Below are 16039 nucleotides of genomic sequence, written 5' to 3'. Positions count from 1 at the left end.
ATTTCCTCACCTTACTAATGTTGGAGTGTCTTTTTCCTATAGATTAGTATATCAGTGATCTCAACTTATTATCATATACCTCAATTCGTTACCATGGCCCTTTTGTGATTAAGTATCACATTTGTTATTTCTGTCCTAACTGGTTATTTTGCTTCTTTCCAAGTTCCAAGTTGTGGTGTACCTGTTCAGTTTAAAAGGGTATGAACTTAGGAAAATTCCTATGCCAACCTGCTTTAACGCATCCTCTATGTTAAAGGTCGCAGCCATAAGTGGATCCTATGCTTTAGCTGATCGCCATCTATCTAGGTGAAAGGTCCCAAATATATGTCTGTTAACTTTGCCTTAGCTCAAAATACAGGCTGTAGCCTGCAGGTCCCTTGTGTTACAGCCAAAGTATAAACCTATTATAATAAAACAAATAAGCAAACCCATAAGGATATGGTTATATACAGGAAGGATATACTGTATATAAAGTAATTAAACATTCAAAGGAAGTGGTGTTTGGGTGGAATTTGGTCAAACACAATCTTACTGCAAGCATACGTATGCACATTTCCTAATTCTGGACCATTTGGGAGAAGGGGGCCTGAATTTTCCAGGTGCTGAGTGCCAGCAGCTCCCATTGAAGCAAATGGGAATGGTGGGTGCTCAGCACTTTTGAAAGTCAGCTGTCTTTACACTTGACTGTGCACTTTATACAGGACACAATAAGAAAATAGTTCTCATCATTCCACTGGTGATGTACATGAATTGCTTTCACATGAACTGTTTGGTTTAGTTTCATAGACAGGAAAAACTGCTTCTACAGTTTAATCTTAACAGTCCATTAAAATGGAAGTGGAGAGGGAAAGAAAAACATGAACTAAAAACAAGAAGAAACCTACTTGTACTTGTTACAGTGAATAAATAGTTTCTCAGCCTACAGACTCTCCTGTAAAATGATTAAGCTCCTGGAGGCCTGGGTTATCTGATGCAAGTTAAACTAACTCAGGAGCAGCTTTAACTGCCCTAATTTTTAACACAGCTTTAAATTTATAATTATCTTGTCTGTAGAGACTCCAATTTATTTCAGCAGGGGGCAGGATTTTACCCTACATGTTCTGTAAATTAGTTACATTTACTGAGCAATACACTGGCAAGCCTGAGGCCTTTCAAGGCAGCTTCAAAAGATCTGGGAATGGAGACAATTGTTAAATACAGCTGTCTAAGGTGAAATTCATTGCTATACAGAGGGCCAGGACAAGGCCTGTGAAACACTTACATTCCACTTAAGATCTCAAATTAGAAAGTTGGAGGAAAGGATGCCTGTATGCTAAAAAAAAAATTCAGGAATCCCTGGATCAGGGAAACTCTGCTCCTTGGCTTCTGACCACACTGAGACCTGGCCTAAATTAAAAAGTTAGGTCGACCCAGCAATGTCACTCAAGGGTGTGAAAAATCCATACCCCGAGCGATGTAGTTAAGCTGAGTGAATCCCCAGTGTAGACAGAGCTAACTCAATAGAATAATTCTTCTATTTAACTACCTACCCCTGGAGGAGGTGGATTACCTATGTTGACAAGAGAACCCCTCTCATCAGTGTAGATAGTGTCTACACTGAGGTAATTCAGCGGTGCAGCTGCAGTTTTTGTGTTGCCAAGCCTCCAGGATTGGCCAGGAGTCCCCTGGAATTGGCATTGATCCCCCAGTGACTATTGTAAGCAATCTGGGAGATTTCTGAGTAGGATATTTTAAGAAAATGGCATTACATCACCTTGGGGAAAAAAATCTCCTGGAATAGTTTCAGTCAGAGTTGGCAATGCTAGCAGTGGTGAAGCTGTGACATTTCAAATGTGGACAAGCCCTGAGAAATAAATCACAGACACGGGCAATTTTGTGTTGTTTGATCAAAGGTCACAAACATTTTAAACATGTATGTTAATTCAAGGCTTTTGTTTTCAGATGATCTGTTGGGACCCTGGTTATGAGCTTAGAGTTAAGCATGTTTCTCATGATGCTTTATTCACCTTTAGTAATAAACCATAAATAGTAACATTTGATTCAGGTCTACAGCTGAATTACTCTATCAAGCAGTCCTCTAGAGTTGTGTAGCTGTGATTTCCACATGCAAATTAATATTCTCACCTCAGATATTTTTGGGATCAAGGCTATTTCTAAGATACACATATACAAGTACTATTGTCTTTAGTGGAAACTGTATGTGCTTATATTAGGGTAAAGTTGGCCTTAGATATCTATCACCAAGAGCCTGATTCTGCTCCCATTGAAGTCAATTGACATTTTGCCATTGACTTAAATGGGAGGGGACTTGCTCCCTATCTGTAGAGTGATAACAGTAACATGAATGCAGTTAATTACCCCAGAACCTTTTACAAAGCAGCAAAAACATAACTTCCCTTGGAGTTTTTTGTTTGTTTTTAGTTGTTGTGAAGTTGGAACATAACATCCTAAAATAGAGTTGTACTCCTGGGTACAGTGAACTGACTCATTTCTGTGACTTCCTTTAGTAATCCATGGAAGGACTATGCAGCTAGTACCAAAAGAGCCTTGGGGAGGAAGGAATCAGTGGTACCATTTTCTCTCTTTCAAATGCCTGGACAGCAAATCTCAGTAGTCTATGGTAGCTCTGCTATCTGGCTATCTCTTTATTGCTCCTTACTAGTTTAGAATCTGCATATCTTGTTGTGCTTTTTACTCTGTATGCTCCTCAGGCTTTCTGAAGAATAGAGCTGAAAAAAATGCTTCGACAAATAAAAACATACTACAGAAATGTAGCCTTTCTGCTCATGGAATATCACAATTTCCTCATTGTCTGGCTCTTTTTATGTCTCTTAACTGTATGGATTCATATCTCTCAACCTCCCAAGGCCCAAATGTGATGCTATTTGTGACAAAGACCCAAAATGGAGGGCACAAAACATTCATCCAGGAAAGTTAAAACACTGGGATTCATTCCTTTAGCATCAATAACTCTTTCTATAATCTGTTTCATGATTTTTTTATTTTCAATATAAATAATTTTCAACAATAAAATTTGTCAAATTTGTGGTAATTTTGGGAGTAAAAGGAGTAATATCCCTTGGAATAAAGGGATATTTGAGATCTATCACAAATTTCTCTCTCAATAATTATGACTTGAGTTGTTAATTAGTTGTGAATGGACAGAAGTCACAGGATATCACTTCTATTTCCTGATTGGATCAATGTGGAAACCACTTCCAAATAGTTGTGATTATCAATTTAAAATTCAGTACCTGTGAATACTTGTGCCTGTTAAACAAATAATCAGAAAAAAACAAACAGAGAAAAGATCTGGGAGTGTGTGTAAAGTAAATTCATTTAAAATTGTGAGCAGATGTGTTCACTGGAAGTTGTTTATAGCCTTCGTCTTTAGGAGCAAAATGACTCAGACATGGTAACCCTCTCTCTTTTCCTGTAGTTTAGGCAGATATCTCTGTGTCTCTTTCAATGTTTCTGTGATCCCAACCAAAGTAAAAATCTAATGATTTGTACTAATATGTATCTACTGGTGTATTCATCCATGTGAGTATAACTGCCAGGCTGCATAAGAATCTGATCCTGCTCTCAGGCAACATTTTCACCGAAGTTTTTCTGAATACAGAGTGCAAGATCAGGACCTAAAATAGTCATGACTGTATGATATGATATAATATTATTCCATTAGCATCTACAGAGAACTTGCTTTCCCTCCCCAATGCAATTTATCTTACTTAATACTAATCTTCACCCTTGCAGTTTTCTATCGGCTGTTGAAATTCTGCTTACATAAATGATTTCATATTTCCTCAAGATAAGGTAAAATAATGCTGATATTTAAAATTATAGTGAATGCGAAGTGTTCAGTTAATTTCAGAACTATCAATGGCCAAAATTGAGTATTAATTGGTAATGCTGTATCTGTGAATTAACTATGTTTGTGATAAGACATTAAAGCATTTCTTTAAACTTAATTGGCTTTTAAAATTTTTCCACTTAGGATAAAAAATGAATAAAAAATGAGCAGTGAGGCATCATGGTAAAGAGATAAACTGTCCATTTTTCTAATAAAATTTCTCTTAAAATAGTCATCTCCGTTGAATTCATCTTATGGGAAAGATTTCGTGAGAACATAGGTTATAAACAGAAGGGCTCAGTGCTGCTCTCATTGAAGTCAATAGTAAAGTTCACATTGACTTCAGTTGCAGAAGCATCAGGGCTAGGGGCTCATGTTTAATTTGCTTGAGAGCTGGGTTTAACATCTGCAGCAGAATTTGTATGCTAACAGGAGTAGTGCTGTTGGAGTCCATTGTACCAAGCTGATATATGCCACTTAATAATATTTAACACTTATAATGTTTTATATTTTCAAATCACTGCACAAATATTAACCAATTAATGACCCTTGAAATATAAATTCACAAAGGCTTTTTTAACTCTTATACAGTCCAATATTTCCCATTAATTGACGAAGAGGAGAGTGTCCATAGCAGGTACTCCTCTTTGCAGGACTGCCACCAGAGGAGGAAATCTGGGGCAGTTGTCAAAGGCCTGGACTTCCACGTGGGTGCTCAGTGGGTCCTTGCTGGTGGGTGCAGTATTCCATTAAGGATGCGGTAGTGTGTCTGGTCAGTGGTTGCTGCTGTTGCGGCCATGAAGTGAGCTTATTGGGAAGAGGTTCTGGGGAAGCTTTAGTAGTACTTAGGGCAGCATGAGAGTAGCCCTGAGCAGCCTCTTAGTCATCCTGAGCCTGATATGAGAGAAAGAGACAAAGGTGGAGGGATAGGGAAGTGGGCAATAACAAAGGGGGAAAGGAAAACCAGGTAGCAGACAAAGGAAGTGTGTATGACGTGGGGGGATAATAGCAAAACATAGAATTTTAGGTCCACAGATAGTGGGGACAGGACCAGCCATGCTCCATAGCACTGCCCCTCTAGATTTCCCATCTCTGAGCTGTGTCACCAGCTTTCACTTTCCCTAGGGCACCTTTTTTGGATGCGACTGAGCTGCAAGGGGACCCACCTAATAGTTGCACAGGTCCTGCAAGAGCAATAGGAAGGAGTGGGATCTTGGGCAAATCACTAAGGGATAAAAAGTATTTAGGCACCTAACTCCCATTGATTTGGGATTTAGGTGCCTACATCCATTTAAAAATCTGGCCCTTAGCCTCTCTGCACCTCAGTTCCCCATCTGTACAATGTGGATAATAGCAGTGCACTACCTGCCCAGCGTGTTGTGAGGATAAATACATGGAAGATTGTGAGGTGCTCAGACACTATGATTATTTGGGTCATATAAGTACCTGAGTAATTTAAACACTGGGAAATGTTGTGGAAAATGGAGATATCCAGGCCTTAAATAAGAACAGACTATCCACCACTGTCCCCATTCTAAATGTTAGGAGTACAGGGGTAAAAATCTTTATTTAATAGTGCCTGCAAGTGTGCTAGGTGTTTCACAGAAACACACAGAATACAGGTCTCTGCCCGAAGGCCCTGATCCTACAATTATCCCTTTCCCCCTGTGGCTACGCCCTTCATAGGAACCGACTTCATGAGTGCTCTGGGGCTTGAGCACCCACGAAAAAAAAAGTGGATGCTCAGCACCCACCAGAATCCCCGCCGATCAGCTCCTCCCCTCTGATCAGTGGTGTGCAGGTGGATTGCGGTGTCTGCATGGAGTCGCCTTGAAGTTATTGAAGCTCTAGGTGGGTACAGCAGTCCATTCCAGCACAACACAGTGCAGGATTGAGGCCTAAGCAGTAACATATAAAGGGTGTGAGAGGGAACCAATCAAGCTTTTAAAAAATCATAAAGTAAGCATTACTTCCCCCCTTCCCCCTCCCCCCCCCCGCTACTCCTGATTGTCTGAGTTCTTATATGCATGGCAGCAGAGGTTGGTCTTGAGCAGAGATTTGAGGAAGGGGGCAGTAGCCTTACAGAGTGGTTCAAGGGTACAAGGAAGAGGGAAAGACAAGGACTGATGAGGGCATGGAAATATTTGTGTGAGAAGCTGGACAGACAAGGCTGGTATCACTGACCGGATGAAGGAGGTGGAGGTAACACAATAGAAGACAAGAACTGATAAGTAAAGAAGGGCAGAGTTGTGAAGAGTCTTATTCCACAAGGCAAGACCCTTGAACTGGATGTGGTGAAATAAGGAAGCCAATGGAAGGATTCAAAATAGTTACACTAACAAATCTTCTTGTTGTATATGTTCTAATTAAAATTCCCAAATTCTTTCTACTACTGTGCACACTAAAGTAAATCAGTTTAATTTCACATCCATAAATCAGGTTTAAATTCCACTCACCACTACACAGTTAGTAAGACTGTTACCATTTTTTTGTTTTTTATCCTTTATCTAGAAATTTGTATTTAGTTGCACTGGTTTCTTTCAAGACCTCTTCTGTACCTTGTTCCACTGATTTGCAGGATTGGTTTCATATAGGTATGTCGCTATCTGATCCAGTATGGCATTTAAGCACGTGCTTAACTTTAATCATGTGAGTAATCCTATTGGATACTGCACTAGCAGTGTAATATCAGGGATCAATCCTGCAATATACTGAGTTAGCGTACATCATGCAGAATATTTTTATAGACAAAGGCTCCCTCCTAGAGCATTTAATCATGCAAATAGCTGATTAACGTTGCAATAAGTATTAATTGAATAAAGTTTGCAGCATGGGTGTTAAAGATAGATGTAGTGTTTCCTGCAGCACAGGGAGCACAATCCATCTGCTGAATTCTCAGAATCCTGGGTATTCTCAGTGGGTGAAATCCTGGCTCCATGTAAGCCAATGAGACTTTTGCTATTAACTTTAATTTCACCTAGTATGTTTTTCAGGAACGGAACATAAGCAAAGTATAAACATTTCCAGCACGTGCATTAGATTTAATTTTTTTTTTTGGCCAGGTGATTTACCTTTCTCTTTTTTTACATTCATGAGCATGTACAATTCGTTAATGTAATTTATTTAAATTAAATGAGGATACAGATGTTTAGTCCTTCATTGCTCTTCTCTGTAAACTTTGCACCTCTTAAATTGGACACAATTTATCATAGGCAAAGGAGAACAGGAAATTTTGTGGAGACTCCCTGGTAACATATTGCCAACTCATCCCTGGGATTTGCAGGATTGGGTCCCTAATGATGGAGAGATATCTTTATCTCTTAAAAGTCTTAATTATGGAATTCCTTAGAAGGTACTCTGGTCCAAGAATAGCTCAGGAAGCAGCTTGGCAACACACTGATGCTTCCACTGAGATTTCTTAGGCAAAAGCTGTTGCCTTGTGATGTACCAAAAATATATCCACAATCCAATGTTCCTAAAAACCTATTCTTGCAAGAATGATGCCTTCTATAAAAGGGCCTGCTCCTGCTCCCATTGCAGTCAATGTGAGTTTTGCAATTGACTTCAGTGAGAGCAGGCCCCAAAGCTGCCTTGTTGTTAACTGCATTATAAACATAACTTTTAAAAGGGATTATAAAGTTAATAAAAAAGACTTCCCTGTCACATCTAACAGGGCCTCCAAGACAACATTGACTTACATTGCACAGTGTCATGTGTCCTGGTATCAACTAATAGGCCAGGCAATTTTTTAAAATGTTCATATAATCTATTTGGCAAAAGTCCACACACTATCAAATGTGCATAGCACAGAGTATGCAAAATATTACTTTTCAGCACATCATTTCTCTCCTATTCTTCATTAGCTGAAGGAAAGTGATTGCCAAATACAACTGCGGAAATGGGAAACAATGCGTAGAGGAAAAGTCCCACACCATTAAGGCATCCGTTTCTTTCCCCTGCCATAAATAAATTCAACATGTCTTTAAAGGCAAGACTAAATGGCTCCAGGAAATTCTCATTAAGGAAATAGCCCCTGCCTGTGCTACTTACTTTCATTTGACATTTACAACCCACTGACAAGTTTTCTCTGACAACAGAGAAGTTATTTTATAAGTAATAACCAATAAAATAAGTTAGCTAGCCTATTACCAGTGGGATTTTAATCCTCTTCACTGGCTGTCCAGAATGCTAACACCCAAGGGTTTGACCCTGCTTCTATAAAAGTCAGTAACAGAATTTAGATCTGGACCCATGCTTCTGCACTTTGATTTTGAAGGTTCAGTATGTTTTCCAAAACTCAGCCCTACAAGACAGAAAATCCTTTATTGGGAAACTAGAGATAATGCAACAAGGAAAATAAATGTCCTAAAGGTAAAATGCAATATCTGCAAATGAATTTTGCTTTAACTGTGGCAGCCGTGCTATATTGTGATGGGAGAGGCAGCAAGATAAGACCAGATGAAAAAAAAGTGTGTGTGTTGTTTATTACAGATCAGGAGCACCAGCATGTGGAAGATAAACCAAGCCTTTCATCTGCAGAATACTTGTATTAAAATTGTCATCTTTCATACAAAATACACAGTACTCTAAAATGGGAATGTGGTTTATACCATAATCACTGTAAACTTGGACCCGGAGATGATGTATTAAAGGAACTTAAGGGAATGCACCTTCCTGTTATAAAGGCTTACTGGGCAGGGACCTAATCCTGCAATCAGATCTGCCTGGGTTCAGCAATCCACGATCGTTGAGAGGGAAAACTCTGAAACTGACTCTGTGAAGGGTTTTTTTTATAAATCTTTGTGGTTAGTTGGTTCGTTACTTTTTGCTCTTCACTCAGCTCACTGGAAACTGAGTCATGTCTCTCTCTGCTGGCAGGATCAGGGCCTCCGAGACAGAGGGAGGAAGGGGAAAGTGGTGATCACAGACTTTAGAACAGCCCAATGATTCCGCCCCCCTTTGTTTTTTTGTGACACTAGCTCCAAGTCCCCGCACCCTCCTCTGCCCCTGCCGTATCACTGCTGCTCTGCGGCACAATCCAGCCCCGGGCAGTAGAAGTGACTGAGTGTCAGGGGCCAGCTGAGATTCAAACCCCGGCCAGCCCGACAGCGCCTCCCCCCACGCCGGGCTGCAGTGCGCTCCGGCGGCGAGGCCGCCTCCTCCCCTTCCCCTGCCGGCTGGGCAGAGCCCGGGCAGCCGCCGCCGCCGCCGCCTCGGGGCCCGACCCCGATCCTGCAGTGTCAACGCCTGCAGCCCGCCGGCCGGCCGCTCCAGCGCGCAGGCTCCGCTCGCCTCCATCCCTGTGGAGAGGCCGGCCCTCGCACTCCCCTCCCCGCCTTCCTGCCCCCGCTGTGCAGCGCAGAGCCGGCGGCGGCGGCGGCAGCCGGAGCTGGGCCCCGTGCGCTATGGAGCGCCCCGCGTAGCTGCTGCTCAGGGCTCGCCGCCCGCGGGACCAGGCTGCAGGAGAGGCGCTGGAGGGTGAGTGTCGGCGGAGGGGCCCTGCAGGGCTGGGGAGGGCGATCGGGCATTGCGAGGGCTTCTCAGCCGGTCGGGGGCGGTGGAGCTCTCCCCAGGCTGACCCTAGCGGGGCCCCCTCCCCCCCGGTCGCCTCCCTCAACACGCAGCGCCGAGCCCACCAGGTCAGAGAAATGTCCCATTACTCCCTAGGTGGTGGGGGTGGGACACAGGGACAGGGAGGTGCCCCGGGGAGCGGGCTCAGTGCCCCCTGCCACACGCCGTCCCACGCAGCCCGGCTAGGTCACTGCCGTTGTTATTTGGCTCAGGGATCGGAAGCCCGCAGGTCTGGAGCCGGCGCTGGATCTCCCGTTTTAGGAGGTGGCTGTGTTTACACGCGGGTAAGGGGGCACTCGGCGCTGGCGCTCGCTGATGCGGTTCTGCGTGGGTGGAAAGGCGTTTCTGGCTTTTGTGTGTTGCTGTTCAGTCCCCAACCGGGGGTCGGCTCCCTCGGTGGGGGATGATTCTGCTAGAGGAATTCTGTCGTTTAAGCGGCTTTTTGTTTCAGAATGAAAAATAGTTATCAAATCATTTTTCAAAAAAAAAAAAATCGTTGAACCCCCGTCTCAGTTGGTATTGGAGGGTAAATAAATGTCCGCTGTACATGGTAAAGGAATGACTTGTTAGGAACGCCTAATGGTGTCTTAGGATCTATTTATACCTCTGCTCCCATCCTGAGCAGGAGTTACATTGAGTTTTGCTTTGTAAACAGTTATTACTTATTCAAGACTGCAGTTGATAGATTGTGTACTTATTAAATTCTTTAAAGCAAAATGTAAACAAAATTTTATTTGTTAGATGGGGTTTTTGAGGGAAATTTGGAATACGTATGAATAATTTAGTTCAATTAGTAGTCATTATATGGGAAATTCTTAGACATGTTGATGCAATATGACTCTCGTTCTAAAAGGTTGGGTTATTTATTCTGTGTTGTTGGCTTTTATCAGTACAGGACTATATACTGTCCTAGATCTGTGCAGGGACTTTGTGCCTGTTTTAATTTTAAGTGCTCAGTGTTTGTGGAATCATGGGAGTATAGGACTGGAAGGGACCTTGATAGGTCATCTAGTCTGGTCCCCTGCATGGACTAAGGCAGGACTAAGTATTATCTAGATCATCCCTGACAGATGTTTATTTAACCTGTTCTTAAAAACCTCCAATGACAGAGATCCCACAACCACCCTAGGTAATTTGTTCCAGTGCTTAACTACCCTTACAGTTAAGAAGTTTTTCCTAATGTCTAAGCTAAATCTCCTTTGCTACAATTTAAGCCCATTGCTTCTTGTCCTGGCATCTGTAGTTAAGGAGAACAATTTATCACCTTCCTCTTTGTAACATCTTTTGTATGTACTTGAAGACTGTTATGTCCCTCTCAGTCTTCTCTTCTCCAGACTAAACAAACACATTTTTTTCAATCTTTCCTTGTAGGTCATGTTTTCTAGACTTTTGATCATTTTTGTTGTTCTCCTTTGGACTTTCTTCTGTTTGTCCACATCTTTCCTGAAATGTGGTACCCAGAACTGGCCAAAATACTCCTGTTGAGGCCTTCTCAGTGTTGAATAGAGTTTAACAATTACTTCTCACGTCCTGTTTACAACACTCCTGCTGATACATCCAGAATTATCTTTGCTTTTTGCAACAGCATTACATTGTTGACTCATTTAGTTTGTGATTCACTAAAACCCCCAGATCCTTTTCTACAGTACTCCTTCCTAGGCAATCATCTCTTGTTTTGTATTTATGCAATTGATTCCTTCCTAACTGTAATACTTTCCATTTGTCCTCATTGAATTTCATTGTATTTATTTCAGCCCATTTTTCCAGTTTGTCTTACATATTTCTTTTTTAAAATGCAACACAAAAATGATCTATTTGATAATATTTTATAAAAAGTGGCTTAGAAGAGAGAACTTTATAGTATCGTGACTTAAAATTCTTCAAGTGTAAGTAAATTTGACTCAGAACCAACAATATTGTATTATATTTGCTCCCTCTCTCCTCTGCCTGAAAGGATTTACAAGTTATAGTGATAAAAAGGGCTTGATCCTCCTACTGAAATCAATGATCAACTGCCGGCTAATTTCATTGTAAGTAGGATTGGACCCATGGGTAAGTACTAGAAATTATTTTAGAGCAAGTGCCAGAAGCAGCTGTCAGCCTTCATGCCAAGAATTATCATTCCCACTTTTTTACAGAGATTTTGACATTTAAAAACACTTAAACTTTTTGTACCAGAGTATTGTAAAACCAGTCTCATAGACTATAACCAAATTGGACAGGTCCCCATTGCCCCCTGAAGGTAGGCTGGCTACTTCAAACACAAAACACCTTAATGTCTCATGTTAAAGTCCATACAGTTACCAAGTTTAAGTAAAGTAATCTTGATTGTCTGTCATCCCAGTTGGAAGTCTATTCTTCCTCTTCACTTTTTGGCAAAATAATACCTCATTTGAATTCTTGTTATAGTTCTCTCAAACCTTACAACCGTTAGTTCTGGCCTATTGAATGACCTTGGACAGATCATCAGACTTAACCGGTTTAGTACCTCAGAGGTAACTTAAATGTTAAGTCTTGTCATCTCTCAGCCATTTTCTATCAAGATTTAACAATTGTAATTGAACCAGTTTCCCGTGTTGTTAATAATTCATGTAGGACCATAGGTATTTTTTTTTTACTAGAAGATAAAGAAAATTCCTGCCCCAAGGATCTTACCGTGTAAGCCATTATTCTGCAAACAGGATACGCTTGTGCTTATCTTTACTACCATGGATTTCAGTGGGACTTCTCTCAGTAGGAAAGTTAAGTATGTGTATAAGGGTTTGCAGGATCAGGGCCTAGTGTAGACCAAGAACAAGAGAGATGGTGGAGGCTGGGGAAAAAGCATAAAGGTAAGGGGTGGGTCTATGAAATTTTACTGTGTCTGAATACTGTTGTCAACAGTCATGGTTGGTGAAGACCATGACAAACTGCATTAAGCTAACTGATTATTTAGATAGAAATACTGCTGTTGGGGGAGTATAGTTTTTGTACAGAGGTCAGATCATTTGAGTTAGTTGCTGTGCTTGTTTTTTGTTGTTTACATAGGTCTCTTGTAAATCCCTCCTTTATCACCATTTAATCTTTTCATCGTCTTTGATAGATCACCTTTGATAAATCTCCACTGTATTATCTCCAGTTTTTAACAATATCTTTAATCAGATATAGCGACCTGAACTGGACAGTCTGGCTCTTTGAAAATATTGTACCCAATCCCTTTGCAGATGCACAAGGAAAAGGAGAGACTTCCCCACTCATCCTTTGGTCCTCCAGGCAGGGACAGAGCACAAGGAAGCCATGCTTCTAGCCTCTCTAGATGGTGTGGAACCATGGACCAGCCAGCTGTGGCCTGGAGTGGGGATTCTCTTTGCAAGAGATATGTAGATACTTATGGATAAGCTTGCATATTTATGGTCATAAAGCCACTGCTACAGTGACTTTAACCCAGAAATTAAGAGTTCTGAATATTTTTGTAAGGGTTTGTTGTAGAATGGGAACTGCTGCAATAAAGTCAGATCTGTTTTCAGACAGTGCATGGTTTACACATATAAGACATTTTTGTGCCTCAGCAAAGCTATCTGAATATGTAAATCTCCATAGACACTTTTAGAACATTATATGCAGAAATGACTAATGTAATGTTGTTTCATGCCCATTTAATAGGATTTGTATAAAAACAATATAGTAAACTTTCTATGAGAAACATTCAGTTAAAAATAGACCAGAGACTCAATAGATACGCTTTTTTTGGTAGTGGGTCAAGTTTATAAAATGTTAGTCTTATTTTTTTAAACACACATTTTATACTGACTCTGTGGTGTAGAATTAATATATTGCAAGGTTGATGCAACTGGATTAGGTTTTCATACAGATGATTCAGTAGCTGATGTGTTTAGGTCCATGGGGTTTTTTTCCCCTTCCATTTATATTTTTATTACATCCCCTCAAGAGTTGGATTTTATTTTTATTTTTGTATTAGTTTGGAATAGGAATGCTGATTTGTATGGCAAATGTAGCCACTCCTTTCTGTGTAGTTCTAAAGCTTGTTGGGGCATATTTGTCTTTGTTTTCCTCAAATAATCTTGTTATATACATTCTTATTAATAAAAGGAAGCTACCTTGAAATAAGCTATGATCCTTTCTTGTGTGTGTTAATCATTACTATCGTATAGTGGAAGGAAGAAATGGAGGAAACAGGAAGCTTCTTAAAACAATGCTAAAGCATTTAAATTACATAAATTAGGCAAACTGTTTTATACTAAAATCTCACATTGGAGTCTTGGACTTCGAATGTGTTTTGAAGTATGAGGAAGGTGTATTTAAGTACAGTGAACTACAGAGGAATATAATTATGCAAATGTGGTTGAAAACGCCTTGCTCAGAACTACAGTGATATAACTTACCTAGGTGGTCCACTCCTCACCTAGTTCTACCTATCTCCATGTTCTGTATTTGTACAGTGCCTACTGCAGTCCTGGTCGATAACTAGGGCTTCTAAGTACTACTGCAATACAAATATTAAATAATAAGTAGTACCTGGGTAGAACTAGGCCTTCTGATTTGATACATTAAATAATGATATGGGAGCATTGATTTCTTTCTTTTTGTATGTGCTACCTGTTTGGTCATTGATTTTTGCTGTGCACTATGTAGAATGCCTCTGAACTGGGGGTAGTGGTGCAACGAGACAACAAAAATGAATAAAAAAGTGTCTGACTTGTGGCCCAAAAGGTTTTAGTTGCCTTTGTCACTGCTGGACTGAGAGAAGCATGTGAAAAAATTCCAGTCCAAATGATGGAGCTGCATTTGGAATGTTGTTGCTCTTGTTGTTTTTATTACTGCTTGTATTGCAGTAGTGACTAAAGGACCCAGTTGGCTCAGGGACCTCTTCTGTTAGGCGCTTTGCAAACACAAAGACTTTACAGTCTATTTAATGTTGAAATTACTCTTGTACTTTCCTGTTTGTACGACAACAGCCAAATTTCAGGCTTTCGCTGCCATGATCCAAGGTTGTGACCAGAGGGATCTCCGATTAGGCCCCATAAAGACTAGGAACCCTGTAAGTTTCTGTTTGTGGAGTTTCTTCTTTTTTATCATTGTCCTCCCTCCCTATGAGCACATGGAAGATTCGGACCCCTGAACTTACAGATCACTGGAATTCAGCCTGGATTTCAGGGGAAATGCAAGAATTCACGTTTTTGGGAGTGATTCCATGGTTGCTTCATTTCAGTCTCCCATATCAGCCACTACCTCTGGAATCCTCCTTAGTAGGGAGGATTCTACTGCATGGGAAGGGGGGGCTGGGTCTAATTTAAAAATGTCTCCTGTGAGTAGGAACTTAGGTCAGCGAATCTCTATGGGTTTGGGGATGTAAGATTCCTGAAGAGTCCCTGTCCCCCAACCCTCTTCTTGTAGTCACATTGCAGAACTATTATCCAGGTGAGGTCAAGAGGGAATGGTGCAGCAGAGACAGCTCTCCCTTCCTCCAAAGGCTGGGTTCTGCTTGTGATTTGGATGTGGTTCTCTCCAAGGAGGGATGGGGGGCATAAATTAGGCTCCATTTATAAAATGCATCTCATGGGAGCAGGGAGAACACTGTAGCTATGCCCTACTCCTCCCTCTCGCTACATTGTGAAATTTGCCTTGAAAGAGAGTCTCCACTACATTCAATGAAAACTAAGGAAGTGGTTCACCAAAGAAGTTCTGTGATTTTGGTGCTGGGAGTGATTGGGACTGGGACTGCACATGCCTCACTTGGTGAAATTCTGTGCATTTTGCATCTTGAGAGAACTGACACACTTTGGATTCAGGATTCTGTTTCCCTTACAACAGGTGCTAATACTTTCAGCACCAAACAATGCAGAGCTGCATTACCAGCCATGGGGAGTCTGAAGGCGCCCCTCTTTAGATAACTAAATGAGGGTTTCGGCTACATTGTGTGTTCAGTATTAGGGCAGGTGTACAGTAGAAACTTGGGCTAGTACAGTAATATTGGTTAGTGGAGTGTATGTATGTGTAGTTTTTGTTTTTTTAAATGACATTTCTCTACTGGCAAATGCCCTACTGGAGAAGCAGTGGCACTGGCAAGAAAGGTGCTTTTGCCAGTATAGCTTGTTTCATTTAGGGAAGTAGTATAAACTATTCCAACCTGCATCTATGCTAGGAGGGATCTATATCTACATTAGTGCAGATTGGCCTTAGGAACCTGGAGTGTGTTCTTATGGTACTGCATAAATGATAAATGTTTGTGTTAATTTCTGGATTGTAAACGTTTGTTTGAGGAACTTCAGTATGCCTTTAATCTATATAACTCATTTTTGTCAACACTTCACAAATTATCTGGTGATGTTAGCTAAAGCTCGGGTAACTGGGCACACTACAAGGGTAGTAACTGGGTGAAATTCTGATTTATGATATTCAGGAAGTTAGAATAGATAATCTGATTTTACCCTGTGGCTTTAAAATGTCTGAATATGGACTTATAAAATAACTCTTGAGTAATAATTGCTGTTAATACAGCAGAGGAGAAGTACTTCTGATGTCTAATGAAATTTAGAAGAAAATTATGTTGCCCAGTATTATCTGGGCTTCTTCGGACTCTGCTGCTCAAAGGTGGATGGGAATTACAAGCATCCT

General features: G+C 40.9%; 1 protein-coding gene across 3 annotated transcripts in view; it reads left to right on the top strand.

Annotated features, from left to right (window-relative positions):
- The first annotated feature begins 8563 nt into the window (after positions 1–8563).
- The window catches only part of LIFR (LIF receptor subunit alpha), an 88393-nt gene continuing 80917 nt past the window's right edge, over positions 8564–16039 (top strand). The window contains exon 1 of one of the 3 annotated variants that reach the window (XM_037902698.2): positions 8564–9331. The gene's annotated coding sequence lies outside the window, so the exon portion shown is untranslated. Of the gene's footprint in view, positions 9332–9502; positions 9709–16039 lie in introns of those variants that run through there. The other 2 variants (XM_037902699.2, XM_043547425.1) reach the window with 2 other exon arrangements.

Source organism: Chelonia mydas, chromosome 5 (assembly GCF_015237465.2).
Source record: "Chelonia mydas isolate rCheMyd1 chromosome 5, rCheMyd1.pri.v2, whole genome shotgun sequence".
Classification (NCBI taxonomy): Eukaryota; Metazoa; Chordata; order Testudines; family Cheloniidae; genus Chelonia; species Chelonia mydas.
The sequence above is the reverse complement of the archived record's forward strand: the minus strand, read 5'-3'. Positions and strand labels throughout refer to the sequence as shown.